We start from the raw sequence: 12,260 nt of genomic DNA, 5'->3' as shown, positions 1-12,260 counted from the left end.
AGTCACCGTGGAATGAACTGGTGCATGTCTAATATTTGGTTATTACATCACACTTCAGCAATGAAAACTGCTCTTGTTGACGGACTAAGTCCAACCTGATTATGCAAGAGATCTTTTGGGAGTCACGATTACATAAAAAGTATCCAGTAGTCATTGTCCTAAGATGTTAATATTCCATACGTTAGGCTAAGGCTTCTAAAATGAAAAAATGAAAAGAAATTCTAAATATCCAAATCAGAATTAGAGCTCAGCTCCTTATAAAGTGTGATTCCGCTCATGAATGTGCATTTCTGAACAACAATTTCAAGCATTGTCCAATGAACTCCACTTTAGGGATTGTGGATAATGACAGAGTTCAAATTACAGCAGTCCAGCAGTCTCAGTTGATCCCTCCCCCCCCCCCCCCCGTGCACTCCAACTATTCCTTCATGAATCAATTTAAATAAATGACAGGACTCCAATTCATTATATTTGCAAGATATCAGCCAAACAGTAATCATGACTACTTATATAGCATCATCATTATCATTATTATGACGGCTATGCAGTGACTAACAATTGGGGTTGCTGTAGTTACCTCTGCAGCTGCACATTATTGCAGTCAATAAGTCTTATAAAGCAGAGGCATTGTTGTTATTGTTTAGATACATCAAATACATATTTCAAGTTGTGCCAAAGCTGTGAAAAATCATGAATGTCATGTTCAATCTAGAGCGGTAATGCTTTATAAAGAGATGAGATAGAATGGTTAGAAATTGGGTTGACAAAATAGAAAAACTAAACACATAAAGTAAACAGCATCACAAACCGCAACCTCCTAAATGACCGTAGAGAAGAATAGAGTCAGAAGCCAGAAGATAAGCGAAGAGTCAAAGGTGGCTGGAAATACCAGAGCCCAGGTCATTTTTAGCCAAGACTGGTAATGAGTATTAAGGCTTTAATGACGCAGGATAAATAGTTTCTGTGCACCCAATTATTTGACCCAGCAAGACTTCTGGCATATTAGAGGAGAGTTTTAAGCCCTATTCAAGGGTAAGCAGGGACCCACACACAAAAAACATCACAGTAAAACAGGTTGTTGCAATTAGCAGAGTAAGGCCAATTATATTTCACTACAGATATCATTGTATTCTGCAACAATAAGGTGCTTTTTTTTTTGCTTGTGGGGAATAATAAGCATTAGTACTTGCTTAAAATGTATAAAAGACACAGTGGAGCCTTTTAATGAGACAAGAAATACATTACACTTTGGCGAACAGAATTATTATTATGGTTATGGGGTTGTTTTGGATCTACAATCCGAGAGGCTGCTTAATTTGCAGTAATGATCAGTAATTACATTTTGAAGTTCACCGCAGTGTTTCCCCTCCCTGCATTGAACAGCACAGCTGTTACCGTGCAACCTTCTTTTTGGCTCATCTGCACTTTAGCCAGTAGAAGTGTGCTTATTGCTGTGAAATCCCCACGTACGTCTGTCTGTGTGCAAAATATCCTCAAATTGTGAACTCGCCATCTCCACTTTAAGCAGCCAACGTCACGGAGGAGGCAGGATATAGATAGACAACCCCAGAAACCCTCCTGCAGTGCGTTATTAGTCGATAGAAAATCACAGTTGGCGGATCGGATGAAATTCATGGTTTAATAACCCCGTACTCGCGTCAGTGCATCTCTAAATAGTGTTTGACAGTTCAGCAATTAACTAACATTATGGACATCAATTAAACTTCCGCAATTTCCTATAATTCTAATAATATTCACCACTTGTTCATTAAACATCTTAAAGAAATGCATATATATATACACACACAATGTTGAAAGACTTCACTGTAAATCTGTGAACACTGAGCTCGTCAGACAATTTATGTTGGTATTTTTCAGAGTGAGTTTAGTAAAGCGTTTAGTAAATCTGCAGATAATGATCATGATGAATCTGAGATTAGTTGGATGAGGGGAGGCTGGTATTTTGTCAGCTGTGTGTAAAATGTAAAAATGGCAAGCAAGAGTTATTTTATTTCATGTTGTAGGTTGCTAAATCGAGTATTTTACGTCATGTATTCATTAGACAGGACGAGGTACGCAGGAGTGATCGGAAAGTGATGAGGGGAGGCAATAAGTCACATTTAATTAAACATAACAACTACAGCTGTACAAACGGAACTAAAGCTCTTCTCATGTCAGCAGACGTGCTAAATATCTCACAGCGACAGAAAGAAAAAATATGCACAGCTGCTAGAAAAAAATCCTCATGGAAACACTGAAAAGAAGGTGGAAATTGGTGTCTTGAAATGGTGACACAAGAATTATTTTTTTATGAACATTGCCGTGTAGATCAATGGTAAACAGCATATGTTCATTTTAAAACTAAATGATTAGGAGATTTTACTCTATCAATTTCAGTTTCACAGCCTCCATTTTTTTCAAGAATGATTGAATGAAATGCACATGTAAAAAAAACGCTGCACGAACACGTCGGGGCTGCACATGGGTAAAGTAGGTTTAGTTTGAAAGATTAAGGGTTTCTGATCTGAAAACCTGAACCTAGTTTATTGCATGTTGATACTGCAGCTCCATTAGGACTTAGACCACTACAAGTATTTATTTTAGTGCAGTCAATGTAAGCAAAACCATGTTGGTTCTCAATCAAGCTCATTATCTTTTTTTAACTGGATGCAATCTTCCTCACTTCTATTCTTTATATTCTTCTGCTTATCTGCTCTTGTCAACCATTGTGCTGCAGAACTAAAAAGGAAGTGTGAATTTGTAGGATTCGAACAGACATGTGTTTTCTGTTCCAAGAGAAACACACAGGGATGTGGACAATTCCTTTCTCTCCGTGTTAATGAGTGAGTGTTAAATCAGAGGAAACAGCTTTCTGTCTGCCCACCTCCTGGAGCCGAACAGGAGAAATACCGCCTCATGAATTTAGACCGTGATGCAATACTTGTATATGAAATACTTCAATATGTGCTACCAAGGAAAAAAGTTTCCCTGTCTCTTTCAAAATAAACAAATCGATGTTATTTGCAAAGATCGATTCCAAGCCTTCCACGATTTCCCTGCTTGCACAGCTCTTCTTTTTTGTTGAAGCGCCACCTGGTTGCTAGGCAGCCCCGCAGGGTGACGACGAGTACTCATCGAGGACTCAATCTGCGTCACTTTAGGATTTCGGCAGGTGGAAGTAACTGCCAGGGGAAAGGTAAAAAAGAGCTCCATAAAAGCCTACATGATGTCATTAATAATGTAATCTAGTGAGATGTTGTTGATGTCATTCAGTAGTTGCATTTTACTAAGTCATGTGCACCCCTAAACATGTGTAAGAGAGCTTGTCGTATACCGCTAATCATATGCTCCTTATTCCAGGCACGACAGTGGTAATGGATGCATACAGGCGTACGCGGGGATTACACAGCAATAAGCACACTTCTATGGCCATAAAGTGCAAATGAGCCAACTAGAGGGTTGCGCGGTAACGGCAGAAAACAACAATATTGTGCGTCAGTGCAGTCGAGGTTTTAAAAAGGTAATAGGCCAGAAGCACACCACACCAAGAACCACCACAACCTCCATCATGCTGTCGCAACACTTGCAGAGAGTGAGCTCACAATGTTGCCCATTCTTCATGATAAATGACCGTGTATAAAAAGACCTTCACTCAGGAAAGATAAAACTCTGTTGTTTCAATTATCGTGCAGCAATGTCTCATACAATCACAGAAAGTGACGGGGGGAGAGGTTTTCACTTGGGCGAGCATTATTGAGCCGCCAGACACTTTTCCACCTGAATTCATTTAAAGTAATTTGTTCCAAGAGAAACACGGATTGATGATGTTTACATTTCATTTTCCGGTTGGCCAGTGTGACAGATCGCCTTGTTCGACAGCTCACACTACAGGAGCAATAAAGAAACGCTTAAACAAACAAACGGAACAATAATTAGGTTGGACGCATTGCCTCCGTCACACTTTCCAAGCCCTAAAGTTAGTAATGACTTTGGCTGGGTCGACTAATTATCTGCAATATTATACATTTAATTCTCAATGCTAATAGTTTGAGACAGGAGGGTGTAGAATACAGAGCAATAGCCTGTAAACAACATCCCAAGGAGTGCAGCAACGCCTCACCCCGCTTCCCGCCTGCAGGCTTTAAGCCCCAGCTGCTGCAGCAGGTGTGTTGTGCTGCTACTCTCTTGTGATCTTCTACTTTGCTCAATGCTTGAAACCTGACCAACTGATCCACTGTTATATCATTTTGATAAGATATTATTGCCCCCCCCCCCTACTCAGGAGACAGACACCTAATCATGACCTGTTGCTCGGTATCGGTCGGAAAGTGTTGACACTAGTGTCAAAACTATACCTGAACTTTGGTGCCGATAGTTAACAAATATTTGTTCCATGTAAAATATGCCAAAGGGCTCAACGCATCATTCATGCAGAAATAAGATATGGGCTTTAGATTTTAAAAACAATGTCAACCAGGAATTATTTGCTTTGTAGACCAGCCTTAGATCATGTTCAAACAGAACAAACAGAAATGATAGCTACTCGATTGAATAATTTCACATTGTGTAATAACTTAAATTAAAATACTCTGTAGATTATGTATTGTACACATCTTTTTTTGCCCATCCAATAATTTTGCTCGGGCAAGTCACCAGTCTTCCACACGCTGCTCGGTTGACGGCTGTGAGTACTAATAACAGCCATTTGTTGTTTACGGTCATTATGTTTATTATGATAGACTTTTGGGCAGGGGCTTTGGAGAGACATTCGTTTTCATTAGTGTTGGAGATTTGAGGATTTATCAGTTAGATTCAGTGACTTGGAGCAAATGCTGCTTAATAAAAAGAGTTGGGGCACAGGGCTTTGTTTTCCAGTGGTTGGATGGTTTTAAAAGCCAAGCATACTCTTGCTAATGTCTCCCATGAGTTCTATTCTATCAGAGACAACCCGGGGTTTCTAGCTTAGAGCCAACTGATGAAATTGGAATGACTGATTTAAACAGACTGTCATTGTCTCTGTGCGAGCTCAGCTCCGACAGAAACATTCAAATCGATCGACCTCCATCGGTAAGCAGAGCACCTTCCACAAACGGTGCAATCGACTGCTGCCCATACTAACACAGGCACGTAGCAGTCTTGGCACTATTCAGACTATGATTGGTTCTCCCAAACTGCAGACAGAGTGCAAATAATAACGTTTTTCGGTGACAAAAGATCCATAATTGCAGCATTGCATGGTAGCGTCATTAAAGGTTTGACCTTATTCTGGTCTACAGCAAATACAAAGCATTTATTCTTTAAATTGCAAAGTACATCGAAACCGCATGCCATTCATTCAACGTTGTGCAAGTTACTCAGCCATTGTAGTCTATAGTTTGTTGTTTGACAGCAACGTATTTTGCAAAAATCATCAGTGAGCAATACAATTAAAGTCATTTCCTTTGAGGAGTCATCACATCTCTTCTAGAAACAGTACGTCCTCGTTCAGGAGGTGGAATGTGACATGCAGTTCACCAGTAGTAGGAGCCACAGGCCACTTATCAAGGAGCCAGACAGGCCGGAGTAAAGGCTTTGTGTGTCAAGGCGATCCATCACATTTTTTCTCGGAACACATTCAAGCCATATTAGCATCTTCCCCCCCAAAAAAGTCTGACAGCTTGGCACTAAAATTGTGTGCCAAGTTTGCGCAACAGCAGCAGCAATCTGTGAAGTCCTGAAGCTAATTGGATACCTTTTCATTTTCAAAGAGGGACATAAATAGATCAAAAGAAACACCATGGCAAACAAAAGTGTGGCTGAATAATGCTTTTGTGTTCATGTACTTGATGTTTGCGCTGATATTTTTCACTGACATTTCCAACTTGTGTCCAGAAAAGGGTTTTCTACCACAAGGCTGCGACTGCAAATGTCACACTATATTGTTAGCGTATATCTTCACACGCCACCTCGCTTGGTAAATGTGAAACACGGCCACGCAGCTTGCTAATCAGGTTTTTACCCAAGTACCACAAATGCCATGAGGGCTCAGCCGAGTTTACACAGAAACAAATGAGGGAATCAACCGTCGCCAGAGGCAAAGCAATGCCTGCGAAGGAAGGCTGATGATCAAGCACGATGAGGTAAATGGCTTCATTAGCTTCGGTGTATTCACTCTGCAAGAGCCAGATTGTGGCTGCATCATTTTCTTTATCCATTTTACTTTTAATTCAACTTTTACGCCTCATCAATATGATAAATCGTCCAGATAAAACCACGATTGAGGCTTAATTTTATTCTGAAAATATTTAGTCATTTATGGCAAATATACAGTTTTCTAAACATTATTCTCCCCACTGCATTAAATCAAGCAAAGATGCATTGCAAATTGTTATTTATATAATATTCTAAAGCTTAATAATCTAAAGCGTATAAATAAATACAGCTTCTAGTTACAATTAGCCAAGAAGAATTTTTTAAAACATCACAACGTGATATAATATTTACTTATTGCCCAGGCTTAAAATGTGCAAACTCTATGCCTTGGCTTGCCGTTACATTGCCAACAAGTAGTCATGCAGAAATACATAGTCAACCGAGCAGAAAGCACCCACTACAGGTAAGAACACCACATTTTAAGTAAACGAGTACATGATGGATCCTTTATTCCCCCCAAATGCCTGACAGCACCGTTTCTCACAGGAAACCGATTTGGTGAGCAGCGTGATGTCTTACCTGCACGGCAGGAGGGAGGTTAATTTTTTTTCCCCACACATAAGCACCTGTTTGTGACCAATTGGGCTTTCATGAGATGCGATTGATTAATAACATGCTGAGATGAATCATACAGATTAGACCGACGTTTCACTCATTAAAGTGGCCTTTGTGGCTCCTCCATTATAAATTGTTTTGGGAAACCACGTAAAATATATTGCTGCACAATGTTGAACAAACACAGCAACTACTGAATTAGTATTCAATAATATTTGACAGTATAGGCCAACTTCTGGTTTTGTTTTTTGTCTGCTTCTTTGCAGCACATTGTTTAGGTTTCAGTGTTGGACGTCCAAAAGAAGCAATCTGAATACATCTACTTCGGCTCTGACAAAAGACATTTTTCACTATTTGCTGACATTTTGTAGACTAAATGATTAATCGCGCAAATAAACATAAAATCGTAAGTTTGTTGTAGCTCTATATGACACAAATAATTAAATATTAAGAAATAAATATTTCAAAGATATAATAATATCAGATAAGACATTACCAAAATCCATAGTTTTCTATTAAAGCACAGAGAAAGAACTTTAGTGAAGCGAACTCTAGATGAACCTGACATGATTGATATTGCAGTGGACTCGCAGTTGTCAGTGAACCACAAGTTCAGTGATTAACTGCTGTGTTTTGGAATCAGTGAAAAAAAAAAAAATGATAGATAGATAGAGCGCCTCTAGGATTAGAAGAGGAACATATCCCCAATGGAGGCTTTAGTTTTGTGATATTCCAAGGCAGAAAAAAGCACAACCATATTTTAATATGTCTAGAATTTCTAATGCATTGCAAAATGCGTGTATTTGGTTGATGTCTGGATCTTCCCCAAAAAAGTAAAAATATTGGCTTCTCTAAAAGGCAACAGTATCTGCCTCATCACATCCATCTTGGGAAAACTATCAATTTTAAAAAATCTTGACATTTAATTAAATATGGCTGTGCTTTTTGCTTAGTTCTTCTACTTTATTAATCAACCTGCATCGGGGCGGCTCTTTGGAGATTATTTGAAGCCATGGAAAGATAATAATGGCGCCTCGACGCTCAACACTTAGCAGCTGAAATATTGCCATTTCATTCTTCAAACTGCAAGAGTCACGTCCTCGCAGTAAAAGGTTGCCGGGAGGTCAGCGAAGCAGCTGTACAATGCGAGAGTTGAACATGTTAGCTGTGATTTACGAGCTCTGCTGAAGAGACCTGAAAGGTGACTGTCTAAATGTCAAGGGATGAATGTGAAACTCTAAAACATTTGACAGAATAAAAAACACAGTGCAAGTGCACACAAACACTCAGACACGCACACACAGCCCAAAACAATCACACTGCTCTACTGTGAGCGCGAGTACCGACTCCAAACAACCAGTTTACACAGCATCGCTCTCTGGACAGCTGACCAGCAAGGGCTGGTCTAGTCCTCATTTTGGCTGAGCGCAAGCCATTTGCCACAAAAATTATAATTCCTAAACAATAACTAAAATGTATATCAGTGAAACAATCAAATTAAATCTCTTACTTACTGAAAACAGATAGTATTCGATGGGCAGTTCACACCTTGCTCCTAACCCCAGGTGGTGAAGATGCGGCTGGCTGTTCCAAATGGCCTGCGGGGGTCCCTCAAATGTAGCTGTCAATGGAAAATAGAAGCACACATTTGAAAAAGAAAAAGTTAATCTTCCTTTCCTGAAAATAACTACAGCAAATGAAAATAGACCAAATATGTCCAATATAAGCCACATTCATATTTGTTAGCAGACAATAGACATTGCGAGCAAGTCAAACAAAAGATAGCATCACACGTTGTAGATCACAATATAAAGTAAAAACATAATAGAAGATAATGAATCCCAAATGAGATTTTTCTCAGTTCATGCACATAACACCGCACCCGGGGGTAATGACTTGCCAAATATACACAGAAATTGCCCGGTGGTTTGACACCACTCAACAACTAAATTGCTCTTCTGTCTTCCACAGATGTAATCAATGACTTGAGAAGCCCATCACTGAGGTCTGAAAAGCAACATATGGTCTTGGTTTCTCCAATCGTGTCCACTGGAAATAAACAGAGGGACATCTGCTGGAGTCTGATTATTAAAGCCTATATGGCAAAGCCAATGTCACACAAGGCAGTAGGAAATTAAAAGCAAAGATGCCAGGAAGAAAGCCATCCTTATTGCCAGAGATTATTGCTGGTTCACTGCGCTCCCTGGAGACGGACCAGAAGTCTGTGAAATAATACGAAACTAAATATGGCTCCCACCATTTTGCTGAGGTAAAGCATATTCATGTTTGATGCTATTTTAAGAATACATCTAAAGTGACAACTACACTAGAAGGGATCCACAATAAAAAGCTGTAATTTAAAAAAAATATATATTTTTAAATGTCCATTCTTTGAGGATCAAACATTAAGATGCAAAATAAGTTTTGAAGGAAATATCCTGTACAGCCAATGTTACGGGTTAAATAACATTGTGCTACTATATCTGATCAGTCAGGGACAACTGCCTCAGGCGGTAGAAATACTGCGCACGCACCTTCAGCAACACATCAAAATGTTGGGGTTATTTTTAGCATGTACAAATGTACGACTTAGTTTGTTATATAAAAATCGGTGGACTGCATTGAGAATGGAGCGGTAATGAATCACTGAGGGGTTAAAATCAAATAACAAAAAAGGGGGTCACCATCTGCTTTGGTGACGCAGCATGCCAAGTGTGTCTGAAGGACCTGTGGGACTACCCGGGGCGGCACTCTGGGATGCCGCCTGCCTCAGTGCCTCTTCAGGACAACTACATTGAGACACACGCTCATCTCCATATGCTCCTGCTGAACTCTCCAAGGATCATTTCAGCTCCATGGCCCAGTGCCATTGAGAGCAGGTCCATCCAGTCTGGTTGTTTATGCACACGTGCGAACGAGAAATGCTCGTTCACGTCAACCGTTTTTGTGGTAAATATAGTACGCTATGTCCACCAACAGAGGCCCTGTAGTGAATGTGTGCCCTTGAATAGAAAGGTCATTATGTAATGTTTTATTGGTCAGACACTTGTAAGACAATGTGTTCCACCTCTAGGCAACACAGAACCGGGCTGTTGTTCCGCGTAGTGAGAAAAAAAACATGCAGCTTTAGAGGCGGCTGAGGTGACAATATCCTGCAGTGACAAGTAGGAAAGCAGTCTTAAAGGTCGTCATCATCATGCCAGATCTGACCTTTACCAGCACCACTTCTGCAGTCAGCAAGTACAGTTATTCTATGTTAACAATTCAAAGAACCAGTTATTAAACTGCTTTTATTTACAAAATAAAAATGCTAAAGATTATGCGACCTTCACTCATTTTCCACAAAGCTGATCTTTTTCACCGTGGGCACAAAGAACAGAGAAGGAATCCCAGTTTCATCTGTCCGGTTTCCTCGGCCAATTAGAAACCCCGCCCGCCCACAGAGTCTGGATGACATGTTGATTCCTGATCGAAGCGAGAAAAAATAAATGGTGCTACTGCTGGCATGGGAATATGGCTCGATTCATGAAAAAGACCAAATAAGATTTTTAAAAGGCTTCATGCTGGGGGTGGGGGTAATAATAGCCCTCATCGGGCTCCTGCGGTTTTTCCATTCTTCTCCTTTTGAGACATAAAGAATGTAATCGCCACAACGTCTCATCCCTCATGTTGTAAGCTTCCGTTTGACCCCAGCCAGCATCTTTGGATTGGCTTTGGTTGCAAGTTGAAATGATTTAGGCTTTACCAATGTGGGCCCAGGCATACGTTTGTGCAGCTGTGTTATTTTAAAGGAAAAATACAACCGTTCTATGTCCGTCTGTCCTTCCTTCTATAAACAGTCAATAAATTCAAGGCGGGGAGGATAAAAAAAAATGAAGTTAAGCTTATATTTCAGTAATCCAATGAATCCTAGGACATGGGCTTGAGACGTTTCCTGCAGACGGCTCAACAGGGAGATATATAGGTCGTTCACAACACTGACCTCATGCAGCAGCATTGCTGAGCGACACCTGGGACAAGTCTTAACACACCAAACACGAGCAAGAGACAACTCCTACACCTTGTGACACTCCAGGGTAAGCTCAGCACATCATTTACATTTGCGGTCAGCCAGTCTCCTTTGACCATTGGGCTTATTTATCTCCATTGAAATTTTGAAAAGCAAAGTAGAAATGTGAACTGTGTATTCCAACACAAACACCCCTGTCATATTCAGAGAAACATTACAGCACACACTCCTGTGCATGTCTCCTCTCTTTACTGTGATGAACACGACAGGTTAAATTGGTGTATTTTTCATGTCAAGGAAACCCTCATAGTGCTGCACTAATGGGCTGACAGACAGCCTGGCTCCCGGTGCCCGCCACGTTGGTGAATAACGCACTTTCACCTAGAAACCAGTCCACTCTGCCACCTCCGTTTGTAAACTTAACATTCATTCAACTTGTTTACGTCTTATTTGTGTGTAAACATATAAACTACAAACGTATGAACACAATACAATCAGCTGAGCTCATTTGGATGACTTAAATCAGGTAGATACTAATGTGAATTGGACTGCTAAATAACTTAACTTAAATAACAGTTAAAGGGTGGAGCAGCTCAGCCGTTCATACGGTTAAAGAGCTAAAGCTTCTTTATTTTGTATAAATGAAGGGGCTGAAGACAGAAAGGTTTTTAACGTGACATGCCATTGACACGAACATAAATAATGTAATGTTCTTTTCTGTAATGGCTTATTTAACAGAGCTGTCCTTCACTCTCAACTTCGCTTCTCCAGCTTTTGTAAATGTGACCGACAATTAAAATAAACTACAACAAAGAAACTTAACAAGCAGAACTAATTGTTATAAACACATTTTTAAAGATTTGTCTTCAAGAACGAAGCGCGACGTGACTTATTTTCAATCTCACTCGCCCCCCAAGATTGTTGACAGATATAAAAACACAGCTCGAAGCGAGTTAAAGTGACATTGGAGTTGTTGTTAAAGACAGCAGTAGATATCATTGTAAAGCACGCGGCGCGTGTGTGACTTACAGTGGCCGTGGACGGGTCTCCGTGTAACGTTAGCCGGTGTGATAGAGGTGGAGCCGCGGACAGCGTGTGGCGTCTCCTCGCAGAGCCCCGAGCAGCCAACAATTTAAGGCGGCTGGACATTACCGTAACGACCGGCGCTCTCACCGAGGCGCACATGGGATTCTATATACCGTAATACCTGCAGTGGCACGAAATCGTAAAACAAAGGCCGATTTTAAAATAAACAAAAAGTCTAGATTCACGGGTAAGGATGGAAGAAGTACTCACATATGTTACTTGTGCAAAAGTAACAATACCACACTGTAGAAAGTAAAACAGTGAAATAAAATAAAAAAGCTATGATATTTATTAGAACCAACATATCCAAATTATGCAGAATGTAAAAGTATATCTATTCATTATCCAGGGTGGCCATTATGACCATGAGATATTTCAGTTTTTCTTTTTTAATAAATTTGCAAAAATGTCTACATTT

At 40.2% G+C, this 12,260-nt stretch overlaps 1 protein-coding gene across 2 annotated transcripts in view; it reads right to left on the bottom strand.

Annotated features, from left to right (window-relative positions):
• Positions 1–11,872, bottom strand: part of tp53i11b (tumor protein p53 inducible protein 11b) — a 32,600-nt gene extending 20,728 nt beyond the window's left edge. The window contains exons 1-2 of one of the 2 annotated variants that reach the window (XM_056416546.1): positions 11,786–11,872; positions 8,258–8,368 (exon numbers count right to left, since the gene is read on the bottom strand). The gene's annotated coding sequence lies outside the window, so the exon portion shown is untranslated. The remainder of the gene's footprint in view (positions 1–8,257; positions 8,369–11,785) is intronic. The other variant, XM_056416545.1, reaches the window with a different exon arrangement.
• Between the last annotated feature and the right edge of the window lie 388 nt (positions 11,873–12,260).

The sequence above is a fragment of the Pseudoliparis swirei genome, chromosome 6 (assembly GCF_029220125.1).
Source record: "Pseudoliparis swirei isolate HS2019 ecotype Mariana Trench chromosome 6, NWPU_hadal_v1, whole genome shotgun sequence".
Classification (NCBI taxonomy): Eukaryota; Metazoa; Chordata; class Actinopteri; order Perciformes; family Liparidae; genus Pseudoliparis; species Pseudoliparis swirei.
This window is presented reverse-complemented; position numbering and strand designations above follow the sequence as displayed.